The 27675-nt window shown below is 38.0% G+C and overlaps 1 long non-coding RNA gene across 1 annotated transcript in view; it reads right to left on the reverse strand.

Annotated features, from left to right (window-relative positions):
- Positions 1 to 27675, reverse strand: part of LOC112944945 — a 76899-nt gene that overhangs the window by 3792 nt on the left and 45432 nt on the right. Inside the window, exons 2-3 of the long non-coding RNA XR_003248891.1 lie at positions 2586 to 2629; positions 1905 to 2067 (exon numbers count right to left, since the gene is read on the reverse strand). This is a non-coding gene — a long non-coding RNA (uncharacterized LOC112944945). The remainder of the gene's footprint in view (positions 1 to 1904; positions 2068 to 2585; positions 2630 to 27675) is intronic.

Raw genomic sequence — 27675 nt, forward strand, 5'->3', positions numbered from 1 at the left:
TCTCTCAGTGGTCTAAAATGTATGCAAAATGGTAATCCATTCCCTAAACAATTCACATTTACACAGGCACCCTGTTAAATATGTTTACTATCAAAAGGAATCCTTTGTTTGGATCTAACCCTATCTGTTTGTTTTCCAAACACTGAAACATAGCAGGTACACAGAGCCTTATTTTAATTAGTGACTATCAAGTAACTCTGTCCTTTTGCAAGCAGTTATTTGTCTTCAGAGGTGAAATAATTTATGTTTTTCTATTAGGATTATATTATGTATATATGAAAATGAGTACCTGCTCGTCAGGTTTTGAAAGAAAACCAAGGGCTTGATTCAAAGTCTTCCAGTGTAAGGGAAATACATATTCTGCTCTTTGGGTAGTGGGCTTTGGGCCTAAGCAAGCTGCTTATACACTCTCTCCCAGGGAGTGGAAAGGAAAACAGTGACATTTATCCAAACTATTTTAAAATTGGTGGACTATGCTCACTGACACATTGAATAAATTGAGGTTCAGTTAAAGTACAGTTAAAGTTATGGTTAAATCTTTGCTGATTTGGGAAATCTACACAAAAGCTACAGAGCTCAACAGCTTCATCCCACCACAGTCGTACATATTTGCAGTCAGGGATTTTAAGAGGTCATTATCAGCGCTAACACTGCACATCCCCTTCCCAGGGCCCGAATCAAAGTCATTTAAAGCACCTCACTTCATTTCATTGACATGACATGGCTTTGGGCCAACACCCAAATGAATTGCATTGAAACAACGAATTATATGCAGAAAAAAAATATAGGATAATTTTGCTTTTCTAGAATCACATTGCAAATCTTTTAAAGTGTGATTTCAAACAATTTCTGATCCAAGAAAAGTGCAGTTTGATGAGATATTATGCTGGCATTACAATCAATATAAAAATAATAAAAAAAGGCACAACTGAAATGTCTGACAAATAGGCAGACAGGCATTTCAATAACTTGGAAAAAAGAGCATTGGTGGCAATAAAAGCAGAATACAAAACCCAAACCAAAACAATACTTAAGCGTCGCTGGTGTAGTTCTGTTTAATTCATTTTCCTTCCTCGCTGCAGAGTACGTATTGCTTAGAAGTGACACTGGAGCTTTCCAGCAGTGGGTGGCTGTGGGAGCTGGGCTACTTCAAGGAGGGCTCCAAGGAGCGCTGCCATGGAGAGGAGGATCAGGACTCAGCTGGGACCGGGGTGAGCTGTGCACAACCAGCGGGCACAGGCTGCACAGCCGCAGCTCCTCAGGCTGTGCCACCAACCCCCTACCCTCCTGTCTTAACCTACGCTGAGCATCGAGGTCTAGTGGCAGAGCCAGATTAAAACCCAGGGTGAGGGACTAGCGGGGCTGTGGAGCTAGAGCTAGACTTGCAGTTGCACTGCATGAGGAGTAATTCAAAGATGCCCCGCTCAGGCAGGAATTGGAAGTGTCCCTGGAAAGGGGCATCACCAGAAGCAAGCACAAGAGCTGCCGGTCAAAGTGAACTGAAGCTATACAAAAACACACCGTAGCCTTCCCAAAGTTCAAACATCTGCAAGAACTACACAATGGAGATGCTGCAATTCTGCCATCAACTCATGGTTCCAGTTTTTAGGGGTTGAAGTTGTGTAGCACAGTGGGAGCAATATAGGAGACTAATGGGGAAAAAGTTAAAAGAAACCAAAAAACCTTCAATATTTTTGTGCTCAGCTTTTGGGAAAATCTTCAGCACGTTCCTGAACACACTTCTGAATAAAGTTCACATAGCTATCCAGAAGTAAGACCAGAAGCACCAAAGCTCTTGGAGATTTGCCAGTCATATCTCATTGTGCATTAACTTATCCCAAATGCGGTGGGATCTGGGAATAGACAATACGGATGGACAACATGGGAAGACATGCTTTGCCTACCTTAGCAATTACCTGAGCTCCTGGGAAGGTTGGTGCTTACACTCTTCACGTGAGCTTATGGACCACCAAGCTACATCAATACGTCCTGTGCACTCTGGTGACTTCTCTCAAACTTCTTCTTTGATGTAGGTACTAAGATCCTTCCACTGCCTGTGGAGCACGTCTGCTTGACAGAAAAAACAATACAGATTGAAAGACCAAAGGGTTGATATCATATCTATATCTGCTTTAATTTCTCTTGATATGATGATAACAAACTACATCTCTAGGACGTTTAGCAAGATGCGATTTGAGAACAGAGATCAGCAGTTCTTCAAAGACTGGTGATACAAATGATCCAGGCATAAAAGGGTTGCTGATAAACTGAAAGTCTGACTGTCCAACTGCAAGTAAAAATGACAGTTATTTGGACTTAGACCTGTTCTCTTCTCGTGGCATGCTGCAAATCTTGAGGCTTTCTGGCTCCTATACTGACATGTCATTCATTTGTAATAGACCCTGCTTGGATAGCTGGGGTTTGTAGGGTGTGGGGACAAGAGACAGAGCTGACGTTTCTGATCAAAGCCAGTACTGACAGACGGTAAATGTATTAGTAAGTAAGGATAAAAGGGACTGAGAGCTGATTCCTACTGACTTCAATTGAAATATTTTCATTTTATAGCATTGATAATTTGGCCTTACCTGAGTTCCTTTTTTATTCCACAGATAATAACAATCCACAGAACCTAAAAAGAAGCAGCATTTCCTGTTACTTGACTGAAAGACGGAGTTATTCTTTACAGCAAAGCAAACAACAATATTGGTGTGGTTATATTGACTATCATACGTCATGTAGAGGAAGCAAAATAATTGAACGTGCATTGCCCTTTGCAAAAGGAGTCCTCAAGTATCTTGCAATATATATTTTTTAAAAGCATCATCTCTGAAAATTATGCATGAATAAGACTGAACTGTGAGGTCTGGCACCGCATTCTGCGTCTGGAGTTTTAAAATTTAATTCTGTTGCAAATGCAACTACTCTGATTGTTTTGATCTAATCAAAACTGACTGTTAAATCTCTAATTCTAACGTCTTTTCAATCTTTGCTCAAAGTGACACATAGGTACTCTGTGACTGTGCATTATGAAGTTAACAACTTGTTATTTAGCCTATCAGTTGTTGAATATTCAGCCCCTTATTGGAATTGTTCAAAATGTAAAACTACTTCTGCCTTTATCACTCCTGTCTCTCAATTCATTCTTAGAGATCATAGTTTTTCCATAAATCAATTAAGAAAAATAGAAAGATGTTGTATTTTTAACTTTTGGTGCTGAAGGTTTCCAGACTCTCTCTACAGTTGATGGAGGAAAAGTATTAGAAGGAGGAAGAACAAAATATGTGTTTCATCTGCCACCGATAATCTAATAGAGAAATACAGCCATTTATTAATTAGTCAACAATTTATTACAGAATTAAAATGGTCTATAGATTATTAAGATAACTGCAGGAACTACCAATCAAATTTTTATATTTTCAGATTGGAAGATTAATTGAAATCCACATATATCAATTCTTTTCTTGGCTGATTTTTTTTCAACAGCTATTCAAGTTAATGCATCTTTAGGCCTCAGTTTAATCAGAAGTAGTAATTTTAATTACCTTTTGAATGTTGTGTAACTCACTAAGATAACAGGATTTACAAAGCAACTCACTGAAGGCTTATTGAAATAATCTTCAAGATATTAACATTAATATTTGAGAATCAGCATTAGGAATTTCAAGTAGAGCTATCAAATGTGAACCAGACCCCTGTCATTAAAGTCATCCTAATAGTTTTGCAGAAATAATTATCAAACCTCATATATGTCACATACAGCTATCTGCTTAGTAGCCTGCGATTCTGCTGGCTGATTGCTTCTGTAATCAAACATCTCTTTGATTTAATGAAGAACTGCTTGAATATCATTGAACAGAATTAAACAAATAGTGCTTAATAATTTGTTTCTAGCTACTATTGCTAGCTAGGTAGCTATTTTAAATCATTCTTTTTCACATTTGTATTTCTTTTTGTTTATCACTTAGAGCTGCTGCTACATACAGAGGGAGGCAGCATTTCTTTATCACCTATGTAATGAAAAACGCTTGTGCTCTCTGCTCAACAAACCCTTAGCCTCCCAAGAGGGAATCGGTTCATGAGAATTGAAGCCAGTTTTCTCAGGATAAGTTGCACACAGTATCAAGAAACCTGAAAAAAATTATTCCTAGCCAAGTGATCTAGAATTGTATGAGGCTGCTCTGAATCTCAAACCACTAGAGACTCCTACAGACTTCAGCAGGCTTTGGATTAGGGTCTAGATGTATGTTAGCTTTAGTGACTCAGTGTTTTTGTAATCTCACGCTAACTATCTGGCCGATCTGTCCATCCATGCTCCCAATTTCCAGCCTCCGCTGGTCCTTCCAAAAAAAGGATCGTATCTACTCTTATTTTGCTTTGATTAACATAATTAACCTATCATACACTGAAGCGACTCGCAGAGCAAATTGGTAAGCCTATTTCAGAAAGCAACATAAAGCACAGAACAGCTTGGATTGTCAGATAAACATACCCAGAGGTGCAGTTAGGATGCTGAAATTATTAGGTGAATGATAGGAAGCCAAAAAATCAGTGAGCCACTTGAGCAGAGAGTATAAACATAAATATCCAAAAGCATGCCACAGTGCATGCGTATTTTATGTTGATGTGCTAATACATTATCTGCTAAGGGTTTATTTAAACCATTTCTGTATTCCCTCCAATTCATTTATCTGCATAAGGAAGAGCCAATAACAGGACAGTCCCTTACGAGCAAGGAACCCTGTATGTTTTCCACTGCTGTTTATAATTCTTCATGCTCATCTCTATAATTCATGAGCAAACTGGTTCGTGAATGTTTCCATAAAGGTTGAGCAAAGTATGGTGCTGTTAACACTCGCACTGTCATGCACAGAATCGAAATGTGCCCTCTTTCATTCTATTTATCACAGCTCAAAGACATTTTGGCAATGATATTATCCAAATATTATTAAAACTTTGAACCCTGTCCCCATAAATTATAGCAAAATGGCTTCAGAGCCATTAGGCAAGGAGGATGTATGGGCTCCAGTTGCTTTGGAGTAATTATGTGCTTAAAAGGAAGCGTGGCTAAGCATTCTACCAGTAAAAAGAGAAAAGCTATGATCATTTGTTACTGCTTCAGTGCTGTACACAGTATTGCTCACACAGGTCAAGCCAACCTTACAGCAGGACAATTATCTGCCTAGAGAGACCAAACATCTGTTATTAAGTACGCAGAGGCACCACTGCAACATGCTAGAAATCTTGTCCACTTCATCGGCTTGGCTCACGGTAATGCACTTCAAACACTTGGCTAACTCTGCACAACATCCCCCCTTTCTTATTGTTACTGCAACAGTTCAGCTTTGAAATATGCAGTACCTTCACTCCCCCATTACTTCCTTTAATATGTGCACAGCTGTTAAAGATGCTGGTGTAACTTTAGATGAGTCCCTCTTTCTCTCTCTCTTTTTTTTCTCCTCGCTCTTTTTTTTTTTTTAATTTGAAATGCATTTTGAGACATTCTTGTACATTTACAACTTACCAAGTGAGAGTCACCGTGGAGATAATCCATGCAATGCACAGGGATGCTCAGTTTTTATATGATAAAGCAAACATTTTTTGATCCCAAATATTCTTAAGATATCCAAAGAGTTAAGTAGGTCTTTTACTCCACAGTTATGAAATACGTGCTTATAATATACAAAAGCAATGGAACAGATAATTCTTTTCTTTTTTTTTTTCTTTTCTTTTTTTTTTTTTGCTTTTTTTCTTTTTAATTAACTTTGCAGTAGAATGTTGATAAAAGAGAAAAACAAACAGGAAAAGAGAGATGACATGAGAAGTTCATAAGGAGCTGGCTAAGTGGAGATGTGCCTGTAACCGAGACCCCATGAACACATAAAGCCAAAAATCTATTCCAAGTGGATATTGTGAATCCATTCTGGGGCTTATTGATCGGAGGCTGATTGTTTTTCTGGGGTGAAAAATGTTACTTAACAAAGCCTACGCTCACTGACAGTCAGGTAGAATGACACTCTGTCGTCAGACTGATTATTCACCCGAAGTGAGGAGATTTTGGACTGTACACAATTTGCTCCACTTTTAATAGCTCTGAACAGTTATTCTCCTTCTGATAGAAATTGCAGATGTAACTGGCACATTTGCTTTCACAGGGCATAGCAAGAACTCTAAAGAAGAGTAATGAATGGGTGGCAGAGATGTCAGGGTTAGAAATTAGATCCATCTTATCTGTCTCGGGTTTTTCTATGGTGTCTACCACAATGCTGTAATCAAACTCTGGAGTTGATGCTAGGTGGAAAATCTACAGAAACTGAAGATCCTAAAAATATTTTTTAATATAGGCTTTCATGAAAAAAATGTACACTTTCTGTATTTGCTTTATACCACTGTGTGTGCGTATTGTAAGAGGAGCTGATACAACCAGCATATTTATTCTGTCCTAAGATTCTGTCAACACAAACTATTCCTTAAAGAAACCCAGATTTCCTTCACTGAAGATCAAATGAGAATAATATGCTGGGCTGAAGAGCGCAGGACCACAGTGCTGCAAGAATAGGTAGAAAGCAGAAAATGATGAACAAGAGCAGAACAGGAAAAACTGATCCGGTGTTACCAGAAACAGTCATGTGCAGTCTCCAGGTCTTTTGTCCCTTGGTAAATATAGGACTTGGAGGAAAAGGCATTCTCCTATGGCTATGACAGACAGCTCTGCAGCTGCTCTCATCTACATCATGTTCTCTTTTAATATAAGAGGACTGTAAATAAGGGACCAGTTGGATGGAGAGTTTGAAAGTGGATCAGTGAAGAAGAGTGTGTCTTGTGTCTGAACTTGTGTCTGAGTATCTACTCATGCCTGGCCTCTAAGGAATTACAAGATTTGCTCACAACATATCTATAAAGGAAACACATCTATAAAGGAAGAATTTTAGTTGGCTTTTCTTTATTTCAAATTTGCTCATGCTGAAGTCAAGCCCATAAACTCAGATATGCTCTTCCTTCAACAGTTACACCAGATGCTGAATCTGTAAGACTCAACAGTCAAAGAATTCAACACCTAATTCTAGAGAAGGCATTTGGGGCAAGTCTGAATGTGGGTGCACCAGCAAGGAGATTTTACTGTTCTAGGATGATGCTCCTGAAAGGAATTGCAATTAACCGTGCACCTTCCTTTGACTCACTGTAGATTCTTGCCAGTGATAAGTCCTGTAAAACGTTCAGCACCCTCCCAGTGGTGACCGGTACTGAGGAAAGGAAAATGATCTTTCTAAGCAAGCCCTGCACGAAGAGACATTCTTAAAAGCTCAGATACCCTTTCTCTAGAATTCCTTCTGTAAAGAAGCTGCAGCATGTTATGAGACAAAGGCTGAAGTTTTGGGGTTAGAGTGACAGATGCCAGGACAGACAGACAGACAAAATCATTTCATAATTAACTCATAAAAGCTGAACTGATGTTGAAAAGCTGAATTGATTACATTATTAAGAGGCAAATTCAATGGTAGTGGCAAGGTGGAATAAACTGGTATCCCCCTAGATTGTAGAAATTGTGTAGAGAAAATTCACTAATTGGAATGAGATTCTTACAGGTAGAAAAATGAGCCTAAATCATTCTTCAGAATGAGGATATGATTTATAATCATAAGGACAATAAAGAATCACGATGGACTATAAAATGACATTTTTTAAACAGAAATCTCCACAGAAATCAATGGAAATTCTATTTAAAAATCATTGCAGTCTCTGGTTACAACACAAATAATTTTCTGTCTGAAATAGCTACAGCTTTTAAGTAGTACTTACGATAAACCAGGTGTTTATCTTCAAAATGAGGCCATGACTTCACCGATAAGACTCTTCCAGAATAACACATGTATACACATACCATATGTATTTACCTCTTTACCAAACAGACAATGTTTACATAGAGCAGATGCATAAATTAAAGCTGCATTATGGTCAGCTTTATGGAATATATCAAACCCAATTACAGCATATAAACACAGTGCTTTCTAATTCTTTTTGACACCATTATCAACAAAGCAGGACAATTAAAACTGTTCTGTCAGATGATCCTGTTTGTCAATATGTTTACAACAAACTGGGTGCACTGCTTTCTGTGCCAGCATAAGGGAAAGGGCAGGAGTAACATGGAACTTGTGGCTCCAATGGGAAGGTGCAAGTGTGGAGTATTATTCTCCTAACTACAACACTTCTTGGAAGATGCCACTTGTGGCAATGAACTAGTCAATCAGTTGTCCAGTACAGCAGTTTCTTCATTAGTGAAACTGGGCTGATTATACTTATATGCTAGTTCCCTTTTCCTTTTTTACAAATGTAATCATGTGGGTTAACTACTCACACCTAGCTATACCTCACCTATTAGCTCCAGACATATCAATTACAAGGTAAGAAACTACTCAGCATGTGTAAAGGCATCAAAATAATTTCCTTGAGATCTCTGCATAAAAGAAACTCCACAAAAGCAAAGATGGATTAAACAAAAACTCCATGCAAATAAAATTTAACAAAGGGAGATTCATTCCTGATTGACAGCTGATGCACACAGTGCATGTTAATTCATGCAGCTTTGCAGCTATGTGCACCAGTACATACCCTATTTATGTACATATGCTTATATAAAAAACAGGTATTTGTAAATATACCTGACAGTTGTTTAAGCTGAGTATTTGATAATGTACTGATGAAAAATGGGAAGTTCTAAAAACATCTTCAATAATGTCAAAACTAAGATCATACAGAAATAGCTCAGCAGGAAAAAAGGACAAGATATTCTCTGATAGATGAGACTTTGAAGGGCATGAATGGAAGTTATGTGGAAACAACTAAAATTTAGAGAGGACAAATGTTCCCCATTGTGGAAAAGTAACTAACACATAAATTTTATCACATTTACATGTTATTTCTTGTGCAAGTCTAAAGAAGAAAATTACAGGAGTGCACACATGTGAGAACAGAGACTTAGAGAACATACAAAAGCGATGTATATGTCTTGGATGTATTTGCTTATACTCATCAGTCCTCTGCTCCATGAATAAATGGGAAATGCAACTCCTATTGCCCATCAAGATGCATAAATCGGTATCAATTGCAAGGGGGAAATTTTACTGAATTTCTTGTTGAAAAAGAAAAGCAAGTTAGACTGACAGTCCTCCAACCCTTGGGGTTTAAATTATGTTATTTTACACTTGCAAGCATTTTTGTTATATACACTTAATATTTCTGAATTTGACTCTGTATTGATAGTAGGACTTCATATCTCCTCTTTTTTTCCAAAGTAAGTTTTGGGATATATAGTACTCCTGAGATAAACAGACATTAATACTCTCTTTTGAATTTAATATCCAATTTGCTATCAGCTTCCTTGTGAACATTGTAAAAATACTATACTTTCTTTTTCACATTTACATTCCACATGCTCTACCTTCCTATATGCGATCACAGGGTTTTCCACAGAGCATCCTAGGTATGACATTATCCCTAAACTAGATCTCTAACCATGTTCTACTACTGGCTCTTTCTAGGGTAATGGAAAAATGTGTCAGAAGACAGTATGTTTCCACAGAACAACATTTATAGCAGTAAAACGTCATGAAGACTATTACATTCTGAGGGAAAAATTCTTACTGTAGACAAAACAAATATATCATTTGGGTCTATGCACACAGATACTGAGCTCAGAGATAAGTGAAAAAGCCTATTTGTGTACATCTTAGGCTCAATCATATTATTTTTTACCACTTTCTTGTGGGAAAAATCCAGACGTTACATTTTTTGTATAGTGATGGGAGAGCTTTTTTTCCAACAGATATCACATTCTTTGCACAGTAAAGAAAGATCCCAGAGCAGAGATCCTTCTGTTGACATTACAAAGCTCAGTTCAGCCCTACACAGAAGCTCAGTTCAGGCACCAGCCCCGGCCTCACCCAAAGCCGCAGGCTCGAGGAAAGCAGCAGCTCTCACCTCTTTCCTGCCTGGCTAAGGTGACAAACCACAACTTCACTGCACCAGCACAAAGCTTCTACCCACCAAGAGCAACACTGTTCAGATATCACCATCTTATATCAAACCTACAGCCATTTTTAACAGTTTATTTCACGTATCTGACCAACCACAGGCAACACTCAAATTTACATTATAAATGAAATGCAAATAAGAATTACTGAGGCCTGTAACTGAATTAGTTTTAAAAACACACACGAAGTCAGACCAGAGCAGAAAATGTTTTCAAGGACCAGAAACCATCTCTTTACCCTCAAGACTCTTTGCATGCTCCCAAATCTATTTATCAGATGAGGGAAACTTATTACATCCTTTATTTTTTAAATGTGCATATCCCTGATTTCAGTTAAATAGTGATTTTCAAAACGGCATCTAGCCACTGAAATAGATTTTAAGCATATCTTTCTTCATCTGAGGAAACACTCAGGAAAAGGGGAGAAACCCAATAAAAAAAGCAGGTTAAAAAGGAGAAGCGTGGGAAGGAGCTTGTCACGGAGGGTTTTTGATCTGTCTCACAAAGTATTTGACTGTGTGAGGAGACAAGTACAAGGAGATGAATTTTTCCATGTAAGAAAACTCCTCCACAGTCTAGTTTCAAAACAAAGAAGTACAAACATTAACGTCAACCATTCTGTGTCATCTGAATAATTTTTGCAATCGTGTTTTAGGTTTTCTCTTCAATTGTCAGATGTAGTTTCTTAAGAAATCTGCACGCAGCTACATTTTTAAGTGCTCGCTTTCTCTCAGCGAACAGACAAATCTGCACCTGTTAAAAAAAACTTTTGATATTCCTTTCCCTCAGAAAGGGATAATTTTTGGCAAAGCTTATCTTCTCAAGACCTCTCCTGACTGATATCTGACATCTGTGCAACTTCGAGTACTGTTTTGGACTGTTTTTTGCCTGCTTGATAACTGATAATCTATGTTTCCCTATCATTTCCTCTTTATGAAGGCGACAGTAATAGTATCCTTTTGCTGAAAGGAAATAGAAGTTTCTGCAGGTATGATCAAACTTCCAAGCAGGTGAGAAGAGGTAGTTTTACAAACTCATTTTGAATCTTGTTTATGTTGCACTATAAAGTTATTGCCTCCAGAGGACAGATGCCTTATTCTGGTCATAGCAGATCCCCCGCTTTAGGGTCTGAGTTATAAATAATGCCTCCACGTGAGTATGGGAATAAAATATTTGTAGGAATAAGGGTATTTCTAATTTCTGTACAAATCTGCAGGTTTTTTTTTTTTTTTTTTTTTTTTTTGGTTACTCTCAGTACCTTCTCTCAGTACTGGATTGTGGTGGAGTGGAAAAATAACCTAAATGGTTAACATGCAATGAAAATTCAGTAGCCTATAGGGAAAAATGTTTCAGTCCATTTTCGAGAAGACAAACATCCAACCAAAACATTAACAGCTTCAGTCAGCAATAATCACCCTGGTTAGCAATCTAAGCAGGGACTGTATAGACATAGAGGCTAAGCTAAAATTGAGTATTAGTATGGTCTAAGTTTAGTTGCTAGATTTAAAAAAGGAAAATGCCTCGTCTGATAGCCCCAGCTTGGTAAATAAAGACTAGACCCCCTTTCTCTGTGTTTTTTTAATATGTCCACATGGAGAGATGCACACACACACATTTCAGATTCACTCTGAGGGAACAAAATATTCCTTGTAGGAGAATCGCGAGACAATTGGATTCATGAAGCTAGAGAGTTTTGCTGGGCTTCTCTGTAACGCTTGCGGTGTTTATATGACAGTGAGCCTGCCACTAAATTATTTGCAAATGTTCCCCTTTTGGGGGGGATTTGGAGCCAAACTGTAATAAGTAAGAGCAGACTGACCCAGATTAAAAGGTACAATTAGTCTGTCTGAATAGTAAACCTAAAAAGTACTACTTACACCAAGTTATTGTTTTTATGACAAAAGAAGACATCCTGGCAGAACAATAAAGTCAGAGCCGTAGCTAACAACCTTACAATTTACTGCAAACACTACGAAAATCTCAGATTAGAGATACAACAACTCAGAAGCAGGAGGATGGAAATATTATCATACCAAAGGTAAGGCTCACCATATATGTACACACACATGTAACTGCATGTGTTTGATTTTGTTTCATATCAGAAATAGTTTACATTATAGCATGAGTGAACTTTTAATCCTATTAAAATGAAGCGCAAATTTCCATTGCTTTTCAGTGAGCGTAAACTCTCATATAAAATGGATCTTTTGCAGTTAGGCCCAAACTAACTCCACTTTACAGTTCCACTGGGGCCTATCTCAGCATAAATTAAAATGAAAATTAGGTCACCGTGCATAAATATATACACACCTATATTTTTATTTGCACACATATTGAATTACAAACTGCTTACTTTAGGGAACACCCCTTGAAGTATTTTTTGGTCTCTAAGTTTAGCATTCAGGACAAACAACGCATCAGTCACTGCTCACTGCCAGGGAAAGGAGAGCACTGAATGCATCTGCTATCTCATAAACCACTATTCTCAATAAACAAATAATACTGTGAAGCATTTGGAGAATAGGCATTTTTCATATCCAACAGTTATTTCAAAGTAAAGATACACAATATTAAACCCTGAAAACATTTTACTCTGTAGATCTGTATCACTTCCATTCAAGTACTTCTAAGAGGATGGTACGTTGCCATCACTCGCCTTTCTCCCTCACACATGAAACATTACACGTTTTGTGAATACCTGATAAGGTCTCCTTGGATAACATAACAAAACACTGGCAGCCTTCCAGCAAAGCACTCCTACCTCGAACTATGCCTGTGAAGCACGTGTCCATGATGGGCAGCAAGAAAACCCCAACACGGCCTCTTCGCAGCCTGGAAAAGTGTGTTCTCTTTCTGACTTGAAAATATGCCACTCTGAGTGCTGTCACTTAATAAGCTAATTCAAAGCTGGCAACTATACCATTTGATGCTTGCAAGAAGCCTGTCAAGCCATATGTGGGACTTGATAATGGATCTATACCACAGGATTCCCGAGTTGTGAAAGGGTCATGGAGAGGAGACGTGCTGTTTCTCCCAGAGTAGGCCTCAGAGTTCCTCAGAAAAGAGGAATATTTTTTTCCAGGGTACAGAAGGGATCTCTCGTAAGGTCATCACCTGATACGGAAAGACTCATGATCTGAACAGCTCTCTCAAGCGGGAAATGCCAATTCATGTAAGAATGTAAGAGATTTTATGGATCTCTTCCGTATAGAAAGTTGGCCATTTTCCCCTCATTCTGTGCGACGTGGCTTCCCATCTGCTGCAGAGTGCTATGATGATGCCCTAAGTGTGACCATACTGTAAGCAGTTTCAGGATGACAGCAAAATGTGCATTTTTAAAACTAAAGGGAGAAGGAAAAGCCTGATGTCGAGACAGGAAGTTGAGGAGCCTTATAATAGCTGGGCCTGTTGTACACAATCTTTGTGAGAACAGGAGTTGGGTAAAAATTGCCTGGCAAGAGACAGGAAGAAGCCCTGGGAAAAGCTTGCTAAATAGTTTGAGCAGCCTAAGAGAAGATTTCTATTAAAAACAAAAACAAACACTTTCTTTTAGCTATTATACTCATGATTGGACTATAGACTTTTTTGTGAAGAAAATATTTTTGCATAGGTACATGCTATTACACCTTCTCACGTGCAAGGAATTAATCCTACATCATATGTCCATTTGATCCCTTTTTATGTGTTTTTTAAGTATAGTGCACATTTAGGTTTATCGTAGTGCTTGTATGGATTTTATGACAAGCGATGTCAAGCATTTCAATGAATTGCACGTTACTAAAACCCATGAATGTAAAAATATCTTCAATGATTTTCAAATAAATAACTGAAAATATATTAAGCTGAACACTAGGAGCAGTAGAAGTTTTCCCTGAATGTACAGAATACTGTACAAAGTTGAATGTTGTTGATAGATACAGAAATACAAGCAGTTCTCCACGGAAAAGGTAACTTCTGCAAAACTCCTACACCATTCCCAGCAATATTTATGATGTGCTAGTTGATTCCCTGCCTTTCTCTTTCCTCTTCTTTAGAGCACACAGGAAACAAAGGATAAATTATTTTCTAAAGTATTCAAAAATCATCTTTCCCCTCAGTTATGCAATTCTATGCTCTCAGACTGAAAGGTTTAAGCTTTTTAACCTTGCTTAGAAAGAACCATGAAGCTCTATGAGCAAAGCTGCAGCAGCAAGAGTAAAGAACAATTTTTGCTGTTGGAGGAAGAGTGCTAATAAACACTACTTGGGATGCACACACAATATGGGGTAATTGGCAAATGAGGACATTAGAATTAGCTGCTTGTGTTCTTATACACATGACCTTGAATAACCTCAAGGCTTGAACAAAAAAATGAAAACAGAGCTGCTTAAACATCCATGAACATACCAAGAAAATGCCACTCTGGGATTTGCCCGTTTGTGGCCTTCTGAACTTCTATAAGAATGGCAAATATTAAAGGAGTTGTTCTTGCAATACCAAACCAGAAGACAGTAAAAGAGTACAAACTATCCTTTTTTCTCTCTTTAAACTTATCTATTGATCAAGAAAACTCACATTGAAAAATAAACACAAATTCACTCTTTCACTTTTACTCCTTGAAGTGATCACACCCAACTGATCCCTTCTGAGTACTAGTGTCAGCATTTACCAAACCCCTCAGAGAGATCACTTAGTTTTCTGCAAGCTATTAATTTCTGCAAATTCTCCATAGGGCAAAAATTACAGCCTCAGACTGCCGTTTGGCTTATCAGACTACATATCTACCTTCCTTGTCCAGCAAGTCCAAGGAGCCCATGTAGCTACAGAGCATATCCAGTGATGAGTCAGGACCAGACACCATTCTGAAAGCAGAAGTATCATTTATTAATAGTAGATGCTTGCTCTGACCTAAGGCCAGTCACTCCTGGCACCCTGGGCCTACCTCTTCTTACAACTTACCTCTTCTAACTCTTCATTGACTCTACCTCAGTCAGATCCTCCTAAACCACAAGATCCCTTCTCTCAGTACATCGTCCTTTGAAAACTAATATGCTTCTTTTGTTCTCCTCTATTTGTGAGACTTTTCCTGTCCTGGCTTGAACAGATGAACAGGAAGCAATACCTTCAAAGTTGATAATATTTTCTGAAACACATTAAGTGTGCTGAGAGGTTCTATTGGGGCCATTCTTTCTCTGTTTATTTTCCTTCTTTCTCTTTTTTTTTTTTTTTCACCTAAATCCTCCATTAAGTGAAATCAACGTATTTACACAATAAGCATTCTGCTAAGCAAGTTCACATATAGAATAATTTCACTATTGCAAAGCAGCTGCACTTTTCCAAAGCAACTTTTCTTAATACATCATAGAAAAAGTAACTGATATAAAATGAAAAAGCAGAACAGAAACTGAAAACATTCTCTTTAATATTCAGAATGACAGTTTCTTATCTCATCTATTTTGTCCTAGAGTTTCCAAAATACATTAGTAGCTTTATATATTCTCTGAAATCGGATCAAGCTACCTACCAGTGCAACTAGCCAAACAGTGCAACCACTTCGCTGGGCACATTTTTGTGCAATATATTGCCCAGGAAGTGAAATATCTCCCATGCACTTAAAGCTGCAAACTGGATTATGCCCACAACACAGAGTGAATATCCTTGCTATGAAATATATAACCACAAGTCCTTGGAGCTCAGTGTTTTATTTCATCCCCTTTAAAAGTTGGACTGTGACAGAGGAGTCGATAACAATTTTAGCTGTGCCACTGGTAACAATGACAGTTACTATTACTCACTATTTTATGTAAATTCTCCATATGTTCCTGCAGCTGATATGTCCCTTAATCTAGCAACATGGCATAGGTGATTTCTGTCTTTACTGGCAACAGCCTATTTCATGCTGGGAAAATATGACTAGTCATGGAAAAGGCTTACTCTTGAAATTCAGCTATTTTTTGTTTCTTGGTGGCCTCTAATTGTATGCTTGAGGCAGTGCACAATAATTACCAGTCTGCAAGCATAAAAAGGAGCAAATCCCAGCCAGGCTATACGGCTGCTTTGTGCACATACCGATATCTAAAGAACTCTGCCATGTCAGTATTGGCTGGCAGCTCGCTTCCTCAGTGTAATAGCAGTGATTCTGCTAGTAACTAGATGAAAAATTGCAGCAGGTTTCCCTGTTATGATTCTTTCATGCATCTCTGTCAATGGCAGTTTACATTCTGGGATTGAGATCATTTGTTTCCTGTTTTCTCACAGCTTCAGGCTTTTCTTGTTTGCCACCATGGATTTACAGCCCTCTGCCCCTACCAACAAACCACATCTAAAGGATTGAAGAATTATAAGGCTTAATACTTTGCAGCTCAGTGCATGGAGCAGAAAGTTTAAACTACTGAAAAGGGACTGATGACTAGATACATACATGAAGTGAAATACATACATGTGCAGATATGAACATGCCTATGCAGAAAGACTACAAGGCAATAGCGCTGAGATGCCAGACTAATGAAATGCTACACCAAAAGCTTTATTCACAGTTTTTCTTAAAAAAAAAAAAAAGACAAATTCGAAAAAAATCCTTTTTAAGGTTTCCTTCCCAACTCTGCTTTGAAAATGCTAGCAAAGTAAAACACTCACTTCATAAAGCTTCATCAGACTTCCTATGGTTGATTTAAAAGATATTCCTGTATTCATGCTATCACTAAGCATAAATGAGAACATAAAACCAAGTATGAATGATCTGATACAGCACTCACCATTCATGTATAGGAGAAGAGACATTAACACTTCATAACACCTACCTATCTAGCCAGATATCTTACACATCTTACTTACACGCTTCACTACCTGCAATGCATGGACCTTCTCAATGCCCATCTGAAGTAGGGAAGTGCTACTATATACATTAACGTATACATAAGCTGATATAGGAATGCTAAGGTTCACATTTAATTCCTGCTAAAATTAACTGAAGCTGATTTCAACCTTGAAAAACGTGACCTTAAGTACCTAGAATAAAACATGAGTGTAGAGCAGGCAGACTAGAACAAAATGGTAAGTATGTGATTAAATGGAGAACTGAATAAAAGTTGCCCAATCTACAATCTTTCTTACTCAACTGTCCTTTATCTATGAAAGGAAATACTGCTTGTCTTTATCACTCCTGTCATGGTCAGCAAAACACTGTGAAAAATAATTTATTTGGCAAATGCCATCCGTTTTTTTTTTTTCCCTCCATTCACTAACTTCTCAGAAGCACTTCAGCATTTTCTTGGATGTATATTTGTATTCAGGGAATCATGCATAGCTGTCAGCTTATTCACAAGCAGATCATTACAAGCATTCACTCTTTAAGCACTTGGTTAATTTTGATTAGATAAATGGCTATAGGTTGTGATTCTGCCTCTGACTGGATCTTTCAGCGTTCAGTTTCTTGATTAAGTGTACATGTTTTCAAATTTCCAACTCTCTAAGAATGTTATTCAATATTTATCTAATATACATGATTTCAAACATTTCTATCATAAGACAACAAGCATTGTCACAGCAGTTCAAGCAACAGTCTCCAATGACTGAAGTTTTAGAAGGCTCAGGGTTCGCTTGACTGAATATAACTGAATATAATCTTATTTAAAACACAAATGTGATGTTACATCATATTGCTCAGCTATAAAAAAACTATTCCCTAGAGGAATGAGGGTATACTGTATGAAATCCTCTGATTTCACTAGGATGTTCTGAAATACAGTGGCATACACAGATTGTTAAAAAACTTTCTGGATAAACACCATTGGACCGGCTTGACTTACTTGCTTCGGTTATTTTGCATGTCTCCAGTGATAGAAAACAGTTGTAAAACTGTCTTTAACAGACAGCTTATTCATTCTTACATTACCATAATGGTCCAAAGAAGCCTTATAGAGCTGGTTTCAGGCATATAAAACTAGGCAAAACATGGCTATAATAGCCCCTTGCTTCTGCTGTATTCACTCCCATGCACTACAGGTTGTGCCGAAGAACAGCAGAGGTGCCTTTTGGGGGGGAAAGAGTATTAAAGGATCTCAGGACCCAGTCTTGAATTAGGTTTGACTTTAAATATCTGTTCATTATGCCAGATGAAGTCAAGGGGAAGGACCAAAGGAAGCAAAGGTCAACCTTGGGGCTAGCAGAGGTGGCCTAGCAGGGGCGGCTAACGAACACAAACGAGAGGGAGAAGCAGCCAACTTCCTCTGTGCTACTGTTTTAAAGCCACCGTTTAAAACGTGTAAGACCACCAAGAGCAGATTCTCTTGTGAAGGAAGGCAGGAAAAGGATAACCCACTTCTGCCAACTGAGTCAAACCACAGCCTCCATGCAAAACTGACACTAAGTATTTCACTCTTTACAAATAGTCTTTATAATTGGGATTTTTAAATAATCCTTCTTAAAAGGGATTGCAGCTGTAATCAATTTGTGAAGGGCTGTTTTAATAAGAAGCCGCTCGAATAGGATTAACTATGAGACCCCAGACCTCTTTCCTGCAGTCCTTAAATTCCTATTTGAAACATTTAGATACCCCATAAATTATTTATTGGTCTTACAAGGTGTCATCAAGCTAAGAAAATGATGCTTGACAAGTTGAAAACCTTGGCCATTTCCACCAATTTGTTAACAGCCTCTCCCACACGGCACGTAACGTCTCACTCCTGCCTTGTCTTCGGGGAACGGTAGCAAGAGTCAGGCATTGCACCAGAGGGACCCGGTGAGAGCTGGCAGACCTTATGCATTTTGTTTATTTCAAGAATTGTACCAGAAACTGATTTATAGGCAGTGTGAAAATAGAATGTCAGAGGGGATTTTGTTTTCCTTGCAGGTTCATAAATAACAAGGCAATAGGAAAAAAAAAAAAGCTTCGTACTGCTGCCTGCCTCTTCCAACCCCCCCCCCCCCAAAAAAAAAAAAAAAAAAAAAGACCGATAGACGCTCTGATTTCTGTGCTGCACAAATAAATACTCAACTAAACTTGTTGTACGGGGCAATACAGGGTAAATCTATGCAGGTTTCTGCGGTGAAAGATGAATCACCCCTTAATCTGAAGCACATGTCCCAGCAGTTGTGTGGGTCAGTTAGGGCTGCAAGTCAGGGTATGAGCATATTTTGGAGGGCTTCTCTGGCAGGACTGGTTGGTTTCCTCAAGAAGTCTGACAATGGCAGTGGCCTTAACAGGGTACATAAGTTTTCTTTCGGGAATATAGCTAAAAAGGAGGAACCACCAAAAATCTGCACTTAGCCATTATCACTGGAGCACTACCAAATTAGACAGAGCTACATTTCTTTTGGAAGTCAGTCTCGCTCCATTTAACCAGAATCTGAGAAGCACAGGAAGTCACTGCACCTGAAAACAAACTATGGCTCAACATTATCCCTTATGGAAATGTAACACAAGGACAACATGCCTTTTTAGTTTTTTCAATGTGCAGAATCACTCCTATACTGATAATTATGCTTTATGCTTCTCCATTAATTGCTACATTTTTCTTAGAGGTTTCTTGGGTATAAGATTTTTGTCTAGGAATTAGTTTTTTTTTTTTTTCTTTAAATATGCACCATGAGGTTATGGATCTGATCCACAGTGCAAGCCATCTTCCCATCATGAAGCAGTCTTAGTATCACATAAAGCAATTAAAGAACTGGTTAAACAAAGACTTCAAAGTGTGAAGCCCTAATTTATTGCATGCCATTTGTTGACTGTATTATTCCACCAGTACCAGATCAGTTAGCCTTCAAGAGCAATATAATAAAACTGTCCATGGGACGAAACTTGATGGGGGAGTGAACTCTAATTTTGCACGTGTACTGTTTCCACAGACAGAATACCTGAAACTGAATCCACTTTAAAGCACAAAACTGGGGAAACTATAGATGCACCCAAGTAAGGTTTGGTCTGATGTACTTCCTGATATCATTTCAAGTTCACTGAACCTCTTTGATGTTTGCACATTTCAAGCAATGATGACTGCTGAAAACTTCTCTTCCATTCAGCTGTATGCATGTGATAGAAGGGAGAGCAACAACTCACATAACTACCCACAGAGTAACATGTACCTCTGAATTTACCAGACATTTTAAACATCTAGCAGCAGATGTGGTCATTTTAAAAATTCCTCTGTATCTTAAAAGGTGAAAAAATAGAATATGAAGTGAAAAAAAAGGAACATAAATCTATTATTATTTTCATAACAGATCATCTGTCCCTTTCTGTCTCCTTAAAGGCACCCTGAGATTACAGATTTGATGCTCTGTACAACCCATCTGTTTACTACAAAGCAGTCAGTGTCAGTTTCTCACGTAAAACAATTAAAGAAACTAGTTAAATAGAGACTTCAAAGTGTGAAGATCTTGGTTGCCCTGCCTAAAAATATTTCAAGTACAATACAGCACACCGTGCCTTTCCACGCAAACTACTCCACAAAAGAGGTAATTCCCAGTAAATTGGAAACATTAGCAGAGAGGTCACTGAAAGCATAAACAGATTTAATGCAAGAAAGTTGCTGCTCTCAGTCATCAGCTTTTTAAATGGTCATATATGATTTATTTTTAAGCCACTTCAGTACTTTAAGAATAAGTGCTTCTGCTGCATAAATTTAAGAATTTAAACAGGTTCATTTACAAAAGATAGAGTGAAAACAAATAGTGCTTTCTCATCTTCCTTTAAGAACCCAATCTTACATGTAGGAATGGCCAGTCATGTAGTTACTGTAAATCACAAAAGGAAAACACATCTTTTAGAAAGCCTCAGTTTGCGAGTAAGAAACACCGAATAAGAAATCCCTGAACACACAGAAACATCTACATGCCAGTTTCCCCTTGTGCAACCTAATTCACAGAGCTGAGATGACAGTACAGCTCTGGTCTTCCATGAGGAAAGCAATTTTATGTTTTTAAGAATACAAAGGGAAGCAAATGAGCTTACAAAATGTAGAAAGCAATACAATTTAGCAAGGGCAAAATGAAGTAATTCTTGTGCTGCTCTTAGGAAAGAAGTACATTGGCCTAGCAAACCCTGTGTGTTTATAATTTCATAAACGGAGTCAGTAGCCCGAGACAAGCTTGTCACATCTTTGGCTTTGAACAAGGGTCAGTGATGGATAACTGACCTCCTTTCTCACTTTTATCAACAAATGTCAGAAAAGGCAAACAACAGCAATGACATCCTGCCCAAACAGCCAAGAGTGTTTCATTTTCTTTGCACTTCTGTTTCCTCTGTGCCTTTAATCAGGGCCGGGGGATGTAATTGCTCTGTCTGGGCACAGCTTAAGGCATGCTGTGCAACTAACAATTAGTTTAGAGACTGAGATCTATAAATTTTGAGAAAAGAGTAAGAGGATTTGGTGTGCTTGAGCTATCCTTTCTAATGAAGAAAAATATCACACCGGAAGGGACCCAGAGTGTTATCAAAGCAACTTAATATCATCTGGTAGTGATTTGTAGGCCCTGATAATCTATTGTGATCATGTTGAAGGGGGAGGAAAAAGTCCACGTGTTCCAGTATTTATGAGATTCCCAAAATGATGGCCGCCATCTGTGCAAACGCCACTAATCGCAGCCACCGTCCCCATGGCAAATGGCTCCATGAGACTGTCCAAGGGAAGGGAAACACTGCAGGAATGTAGGGCTATTTATTGTTTATAAAAATAAACCAACTGGACTAAGACATATGCGAAGAATTTATATCAAACAGCTGCAAAAGCAAGTTGCCTCAATGGGGAGGGTGCCTTGGTGATGCAATCGGACCACACTGAAAGATTCTCCTATTAATCTTAGAATATACACGGCACACGCGGGATACCATTTTGTCTCTGTCTGCATCCAAACTCACCTTACATAGATACTCTTAAAATCATGCTTGAAAACAGTTTATATTGGCAGAAATTCATTTACTGTGTGAATTAATCAACTACATAAATATAAGCAAAAGCTGAGAACAGGCTGTCCCCACATTAGCTTACCTCTCTTAAACAGCATTTCCTCCTTGCTGTGTTAGTTAAACAAGCACAATACGGATGCTAATATTCTGTGTCAGCAAACCTTCATCTCACATGTATACGCTTCTAGCATTTGGAAATTCCCCGCTTTATGGTAGGCAATGTAATCCCATTAAAGTATTTTCCAGTTTCTTAAAGAGGAACAGCTAATCCACCACAATAAGAAGCAAAATTCCCCAAGAACAGAGTCAAAAAATAACTGCACAATACCAAAACTTACAAACAGTGCCACAGCAAAAACAAAGTATGACATTTTAGTATTGGACCTCCCCAACATCGACAGACAAAGGAGAACAGAAAAGGAAGGAGACAGACAAAATTCTTGCCTTGCAAAACTAGTTTACCAGATGCGCTTGACACTGAAAGAATCTAACTTATTTAACTGTTAATGGCTTGGTATGTCTACAGCAACCTTTGGGAAATTCTCTTCCCAGGTCTACATGCTTGAGAATAGCTACCTTCGCTTTCCATTAAAACTGCATGCACTCTGATACACCTGCCTTCAGGAAAACTCTCAAGCTGATTGACTCCAACATGAGAATTAATTCAGGCTGTGCTAGCGCGTGGGCAAGGCTGCACAGACGCGTGGAGGTATTAGGATTTTCCATAATATGAATTGGCAACGATTGCTCTTTTGGGAATCCTGCTTTGCTGGAATTCAAGCAGCTTTGTTTGACAACTAACTTTCAAGGTGTGTGCCCTTTTCTTCTAAACAAATACATGATGCTTGAAAGCCAAAGTAAAAGACTGCATAAAATCATATCTTCTCTTCTGAAAAAAAGGACGGTTGTCAAGAAATTGTTAGCTACCGTTTGTGAATGTTACTTTGAGAGGCTGATCCCAGAACATTATAGCTGGAAGGCATATGATGTGTCTTGCTTTGTTCATTTCTTTTAGAAGAGCAATCATAAAAGCTACTAGTAGATACCAATCGCATTTTCTGACTTCTAGAAGACTCTAGCAGTTGGATTTTCTTTTGCTTAGAGAAGAATTGATTCCACAGGCACACGACATTGTATCACAGAGGCACTAGCAGCTAGGTATATTCTTGAACAGGACTTTTTTACTAATGGCAAAAAAACAAGGCAACCCACTCTCCTTTGTCCCCAATCAACCCTCCAAAACCACTCAAAGCACAGCAAGACTGACCTTGCCATGTTAAGGTGCACACATGCATTGGTCACACTGTTCCAGTAACTTAGGTCTAACATTTGAGTGGAGACAAAGCCAAACATGCCACTGAGGTCCAAGTTCCAGGAGTGTTTCCAAATCTCTGTCTTCCTTAACTCCCACACATAAATATTTTTAATTTCTCCGTTCACATACCCATGATCCACAATTCAAAAATCACATACTTGGACAACGGCTCACGTCAGAATTATGACTAAACTGAAAACAGAAGAAAGGCTGTTTAAATTTATTGGTGAATCTACCCAGGAACCTGCCCTAACAAGACAAGAGAGGCTGAGAAACAAGTTAGAAGATATCTATTGTCTTAATAACCAGCCAAGTGCAATCCTGGTATTGCTCAGTGTATAACAACATGATATATTCTTTGACAGTGAGGATAGCACAGAAATTCTTTTCTTTCATTCCAGGCTGACTACCTGTTTCTATTGCTATGCTACACTCCACTGTCTTTGCTTGAAACCAGCAGAAGTAGTCTTACAAAAACCTGCTGTAGTCAGAAGTGAGGTCTGAGATGCAAGAGGGAACCTAATGATGCATAAACTGCATCATTACGGAAGAAAAGAGAGCACAAAAACTGTGTCATCAATACCGTACCCACCCTGCCATATAAGATAGTTCAAGCAGCTAAACTGAAATCATTTAATGAAGAGCAATAGGATTGAGATATTTTACACAAACCACAGGCTCCCCACTATTAAAATGGTGTGCCAAAGCAAATTATAAGCAAACCGACCCAAATAACACCAAGGAATTTTCAAATACAGAACAGCATTTGATTGTGTCCTCTTGTCCACACAGGTCAGGAAAGTGCAGTCATGCCTCAGGACCTGAAATGCTGCACTTTTTCGGTTCCATTATCTCAAATACAAAAGAATCATCGAAAAACTTCTTCAGCTGATTTCCTTTTAGACTTTGTTGTAAAAGAGACCTTTATAATTCCAGTGCATATCCTACTCCTACATATTCCTGCATCATCACTCATCCACAGCACTATAAAACACCATGTTTGTCAGTCTTCTGGAATATAAAGGTACATGCTACCTATGATATGTTGTTTCTGGATTGCTCAGTGACTCATCCTATCATAGCAGACAAAAGACATTTGAGAGAAAGCCACTGACTGATTTCATTCCATAAATTATTTGTTAATCTTTCAACAGCTATTTTTAGTATTATTAAATCACTTGGCTATCACCTGGGAGCTGGCAGAAGTTGTGGCTTTTTGGTCTTGTTCACAAAATATTGTTTTTCATTGTATTTAGTAAGCACAGAGGGCTGTAGGATGAAAGATGCCCAGTTGCTTGATTAGAAAATGTTTACAAATGTTCCCTTTCTGCACAGCCTATATACAATTTGCATGCTGTCTAGTGTAAGGAGGTGTACATAGAATCGTCTGCTAATCGGCCAGTACACAGGCCCAAGACAATTAACAAACAGGATTCAACAAGCCTTAGAAACAACATTTTTTGCAAGGCTACTCATCCCACCATTCTGCACATGAAAAGATAAACAAAAAGTCAGAAAGAGGATCATACCTCTTCTCTGCATAGATGTCAAATATTTGTAGTAATCTGATCTACAAAACAAACAAAAAACCCCTCTGTTATTTTTATGATAATAATAATTTTTATTCTCTTTTTTTCCTCAAGTATCAATGCACTTTCTAAGCAAGGTAAACATCTCCATGTCACTCTTACAGATCTCACAGGAACTAACCTACCAAGGGTCTAGGCAGTACATAGAGCAAGGCATAGACAGAGCTAAAATTTTACTTACAGCTCTATTCCACCCTTCTACAAACCAACCTGCTGATTACTTATATATTATATTTGAAAATATAAGTACATCTCTTCTAATTACTAGACATAAGTGATTGACTCATGAAAAGAATGGTTTTCAAGCCTTGGAATTTGGCTTGATCCTTTAAAGCTAGTAATATGTTTAAATGCTAAAATGACACTTCCTTCATCTATTACACACTGGATCAGAGCACTGGCAGAAAAGCCCACAAGAAAGGAGTTGTCTTTGTAAATTACAGCACTACATTTAGCATTTTTTTTCCTACATTTTATGACCTTTTTTAAGCATATGATTTAATACTGGTTAATAAAGGCTGACTACAGTGAAGAGTAACCTGGAGTAGACCAGATAAGCTTCATGCCTGGTTTGCATCAAAGCCAGCTGAATATACTGCACACTTGAGGACGCAATGATAAGTCTCAGCCTAAACATTAGAGAGTGAAATTTCAATTTTATGCTAAAAACTCATTTCACTTGTAAAAATCTTGTAATGGATAAGAAAATAAGCTAATGCGTGCACCATTATTTTTCTCTTTGATCCTTTTTAATAACCTCAAATATTCTGCTAGCCTAGACCCGGACCTTTCCGAAAGGACAAACATTGTACATGCATGTTTTAACACTTCTACCACAATAATAAAAAATAAACAAATGAAAAATATTTTAAGATTCAATAAATCTTACATAATATCACTAGAATATGATCTAGTTTGAAAAATATGATATAGTTTGTATCACTATATTTTGCCACCAGATTGGAAACAGAGGATTGGAAATTGCAAAGAGGAGGAGACAAGTGAATGATACAGATTATAACTTTGTTCAAAGAGCTGTCTGCATTAAAATAGAGAAAGGTGGTTAATATCTAGGCATCTTCACTTGCATTGTGGATTTCTGGGTGTCCAAAATGCTACTGACATTTATTTAGGACATGAGGAATTGTTGTTAGAAGCATTAGAAGTGTTGTTTCTTAATTGCAATAGTTTTTCCACTTCATTAACATTACTTTTTTTTTTTTTTTAAACATCTATTTGGAAAGGACTACCTCACAGAAACATTTTAACAAAAAAAGTGTTTCCTCACATTGTTTCTGTAGTTGCCTTGTCTTTCATAGATCTTATGGAGTAATAAGGATTATTTAGCACCGGCTTTACAATTAGCAAGTAAATATTCTGAGTAAATATTCTGTATGACACTGGCAGCCAGAATGAGCTGATTTTTTAGATTGTGCAGTCAAAGAAAAAATAATAGATTAGCTTAACAGAGTGTTTTTTTTCATATTTTCCTATTAGAAAAATAGAACTGTTTTTCAGGTTTCAGAAATGAAGGAATAGAAAGTAAGGACTGTTCTCAATATTCTTGGAACAAGTGATTCTTCATATTACTACTTTTTATGGCAGTGACTGTCAATCATCAATCTTCAAAAATGTCATAAACACCCACACATGCTATTTCAAAGATACCTAATGTAGGATATATAATACCATATTTCAAACTGGATTCAAAGCTTTTCATCTATCTAATAGTTAAGAATAAGGAAAAACACAAATATCAAATGAGATGAAATATATTTGTTGATGCTAACTGCAGTCATTTTATAAAAATTAATAGTCTATTACATATGCATTTTAAGATATTTTTTCATCAATGAACGATGGTAGAGATCCTGAATTGCCAACATTCGTACAGAACCAATGATCCAGCAGGTGATGGGCCAAGCAGGACAGATCTTAAAATGCTTACTGATTTCTTTATTTCTAAAACAACCCAGTAAACTTCCACGGTTATCATGCCATTCGGATTTTATATCCATTATTCACCAAGAATTTTCACTTCCCTAGGGGAGAGGGGATATTCCACACACTCACACTTGTGGAAGGTAAGCTTCCATTTTCTTCTTTCACCACCGTAAGTGTGAAATGTTCAACACCTCATGGAGACCCCAGGACATACCCAGGTACCAGGTCGCTGGGACACGTCACCAGCACACCTGAACCTTGTGTACCCCTCTGCAAATCTCTAGCCATTGACCTTGCAGCATTAACAGAACTCCAGAGCCACTAAAAAATACTCAATATATGTCAATCTCCAACATCAGCTTTCAAAAAGTGCATTATATTCATTAGCACTACACTCAAAGTGCTATTTCTGTGGTCACTTGGTGAAATAAATGAAAGAACAACAATATTACTTTAAATCCCAATTTACAGACCATGGAAGCCCCAGATGACTGCATCAAAAAATCCACTTTTCCCTCATGCAAAACTCTGTTCCGCCATGCATCAGATTGAGAGAAGTGCCTATTGCCCTGGCAGCCTCACCTAACCCAGTGCAGCCTCATGGCCCCATCAGCAGCTCCCAAAAGGGAAGGAGGATAGGCCTGTACTTAAGGCCCTGAGCTTGGATCAGAGGATTGAGCTTCACCTGTGAGGTGCACCTGGAAATAATTTTGTCCTCTGGAGACAGAGTCGGGGGGAGAAAGCAGGGGAGACTGAGTCATTGGAAAATATGCCATAGGGATATAGTTCACATGTTAAGGAATTGCTTTCTTTCTTTACTAGTTTATGATATAGAAAAAAATATTTTTTATGAAAAAGAAATCTGAATCTTGAATTTGATTTATTGTACAGGTGAGCTTCCTGTGACTCTAAT

This window comes from Nothoprocta perdicaria, unplaced genomic scaffold, assembly GCF_003342845.1.
Source record: "Nothoprocta perdicaria isolate Ctin4 unplaced genomic scaffold, notPer1 scaffold_18, whole genome shotgun sequence".
In the NCBI taxonomy this organism is placed as follows: domain Eukaryota; kingdom Metazoa; phylum Chordata; class Aves; order Tinamiformes; family Tinamidae; genus Nothoprocta; species Nothoprocta perdicaria.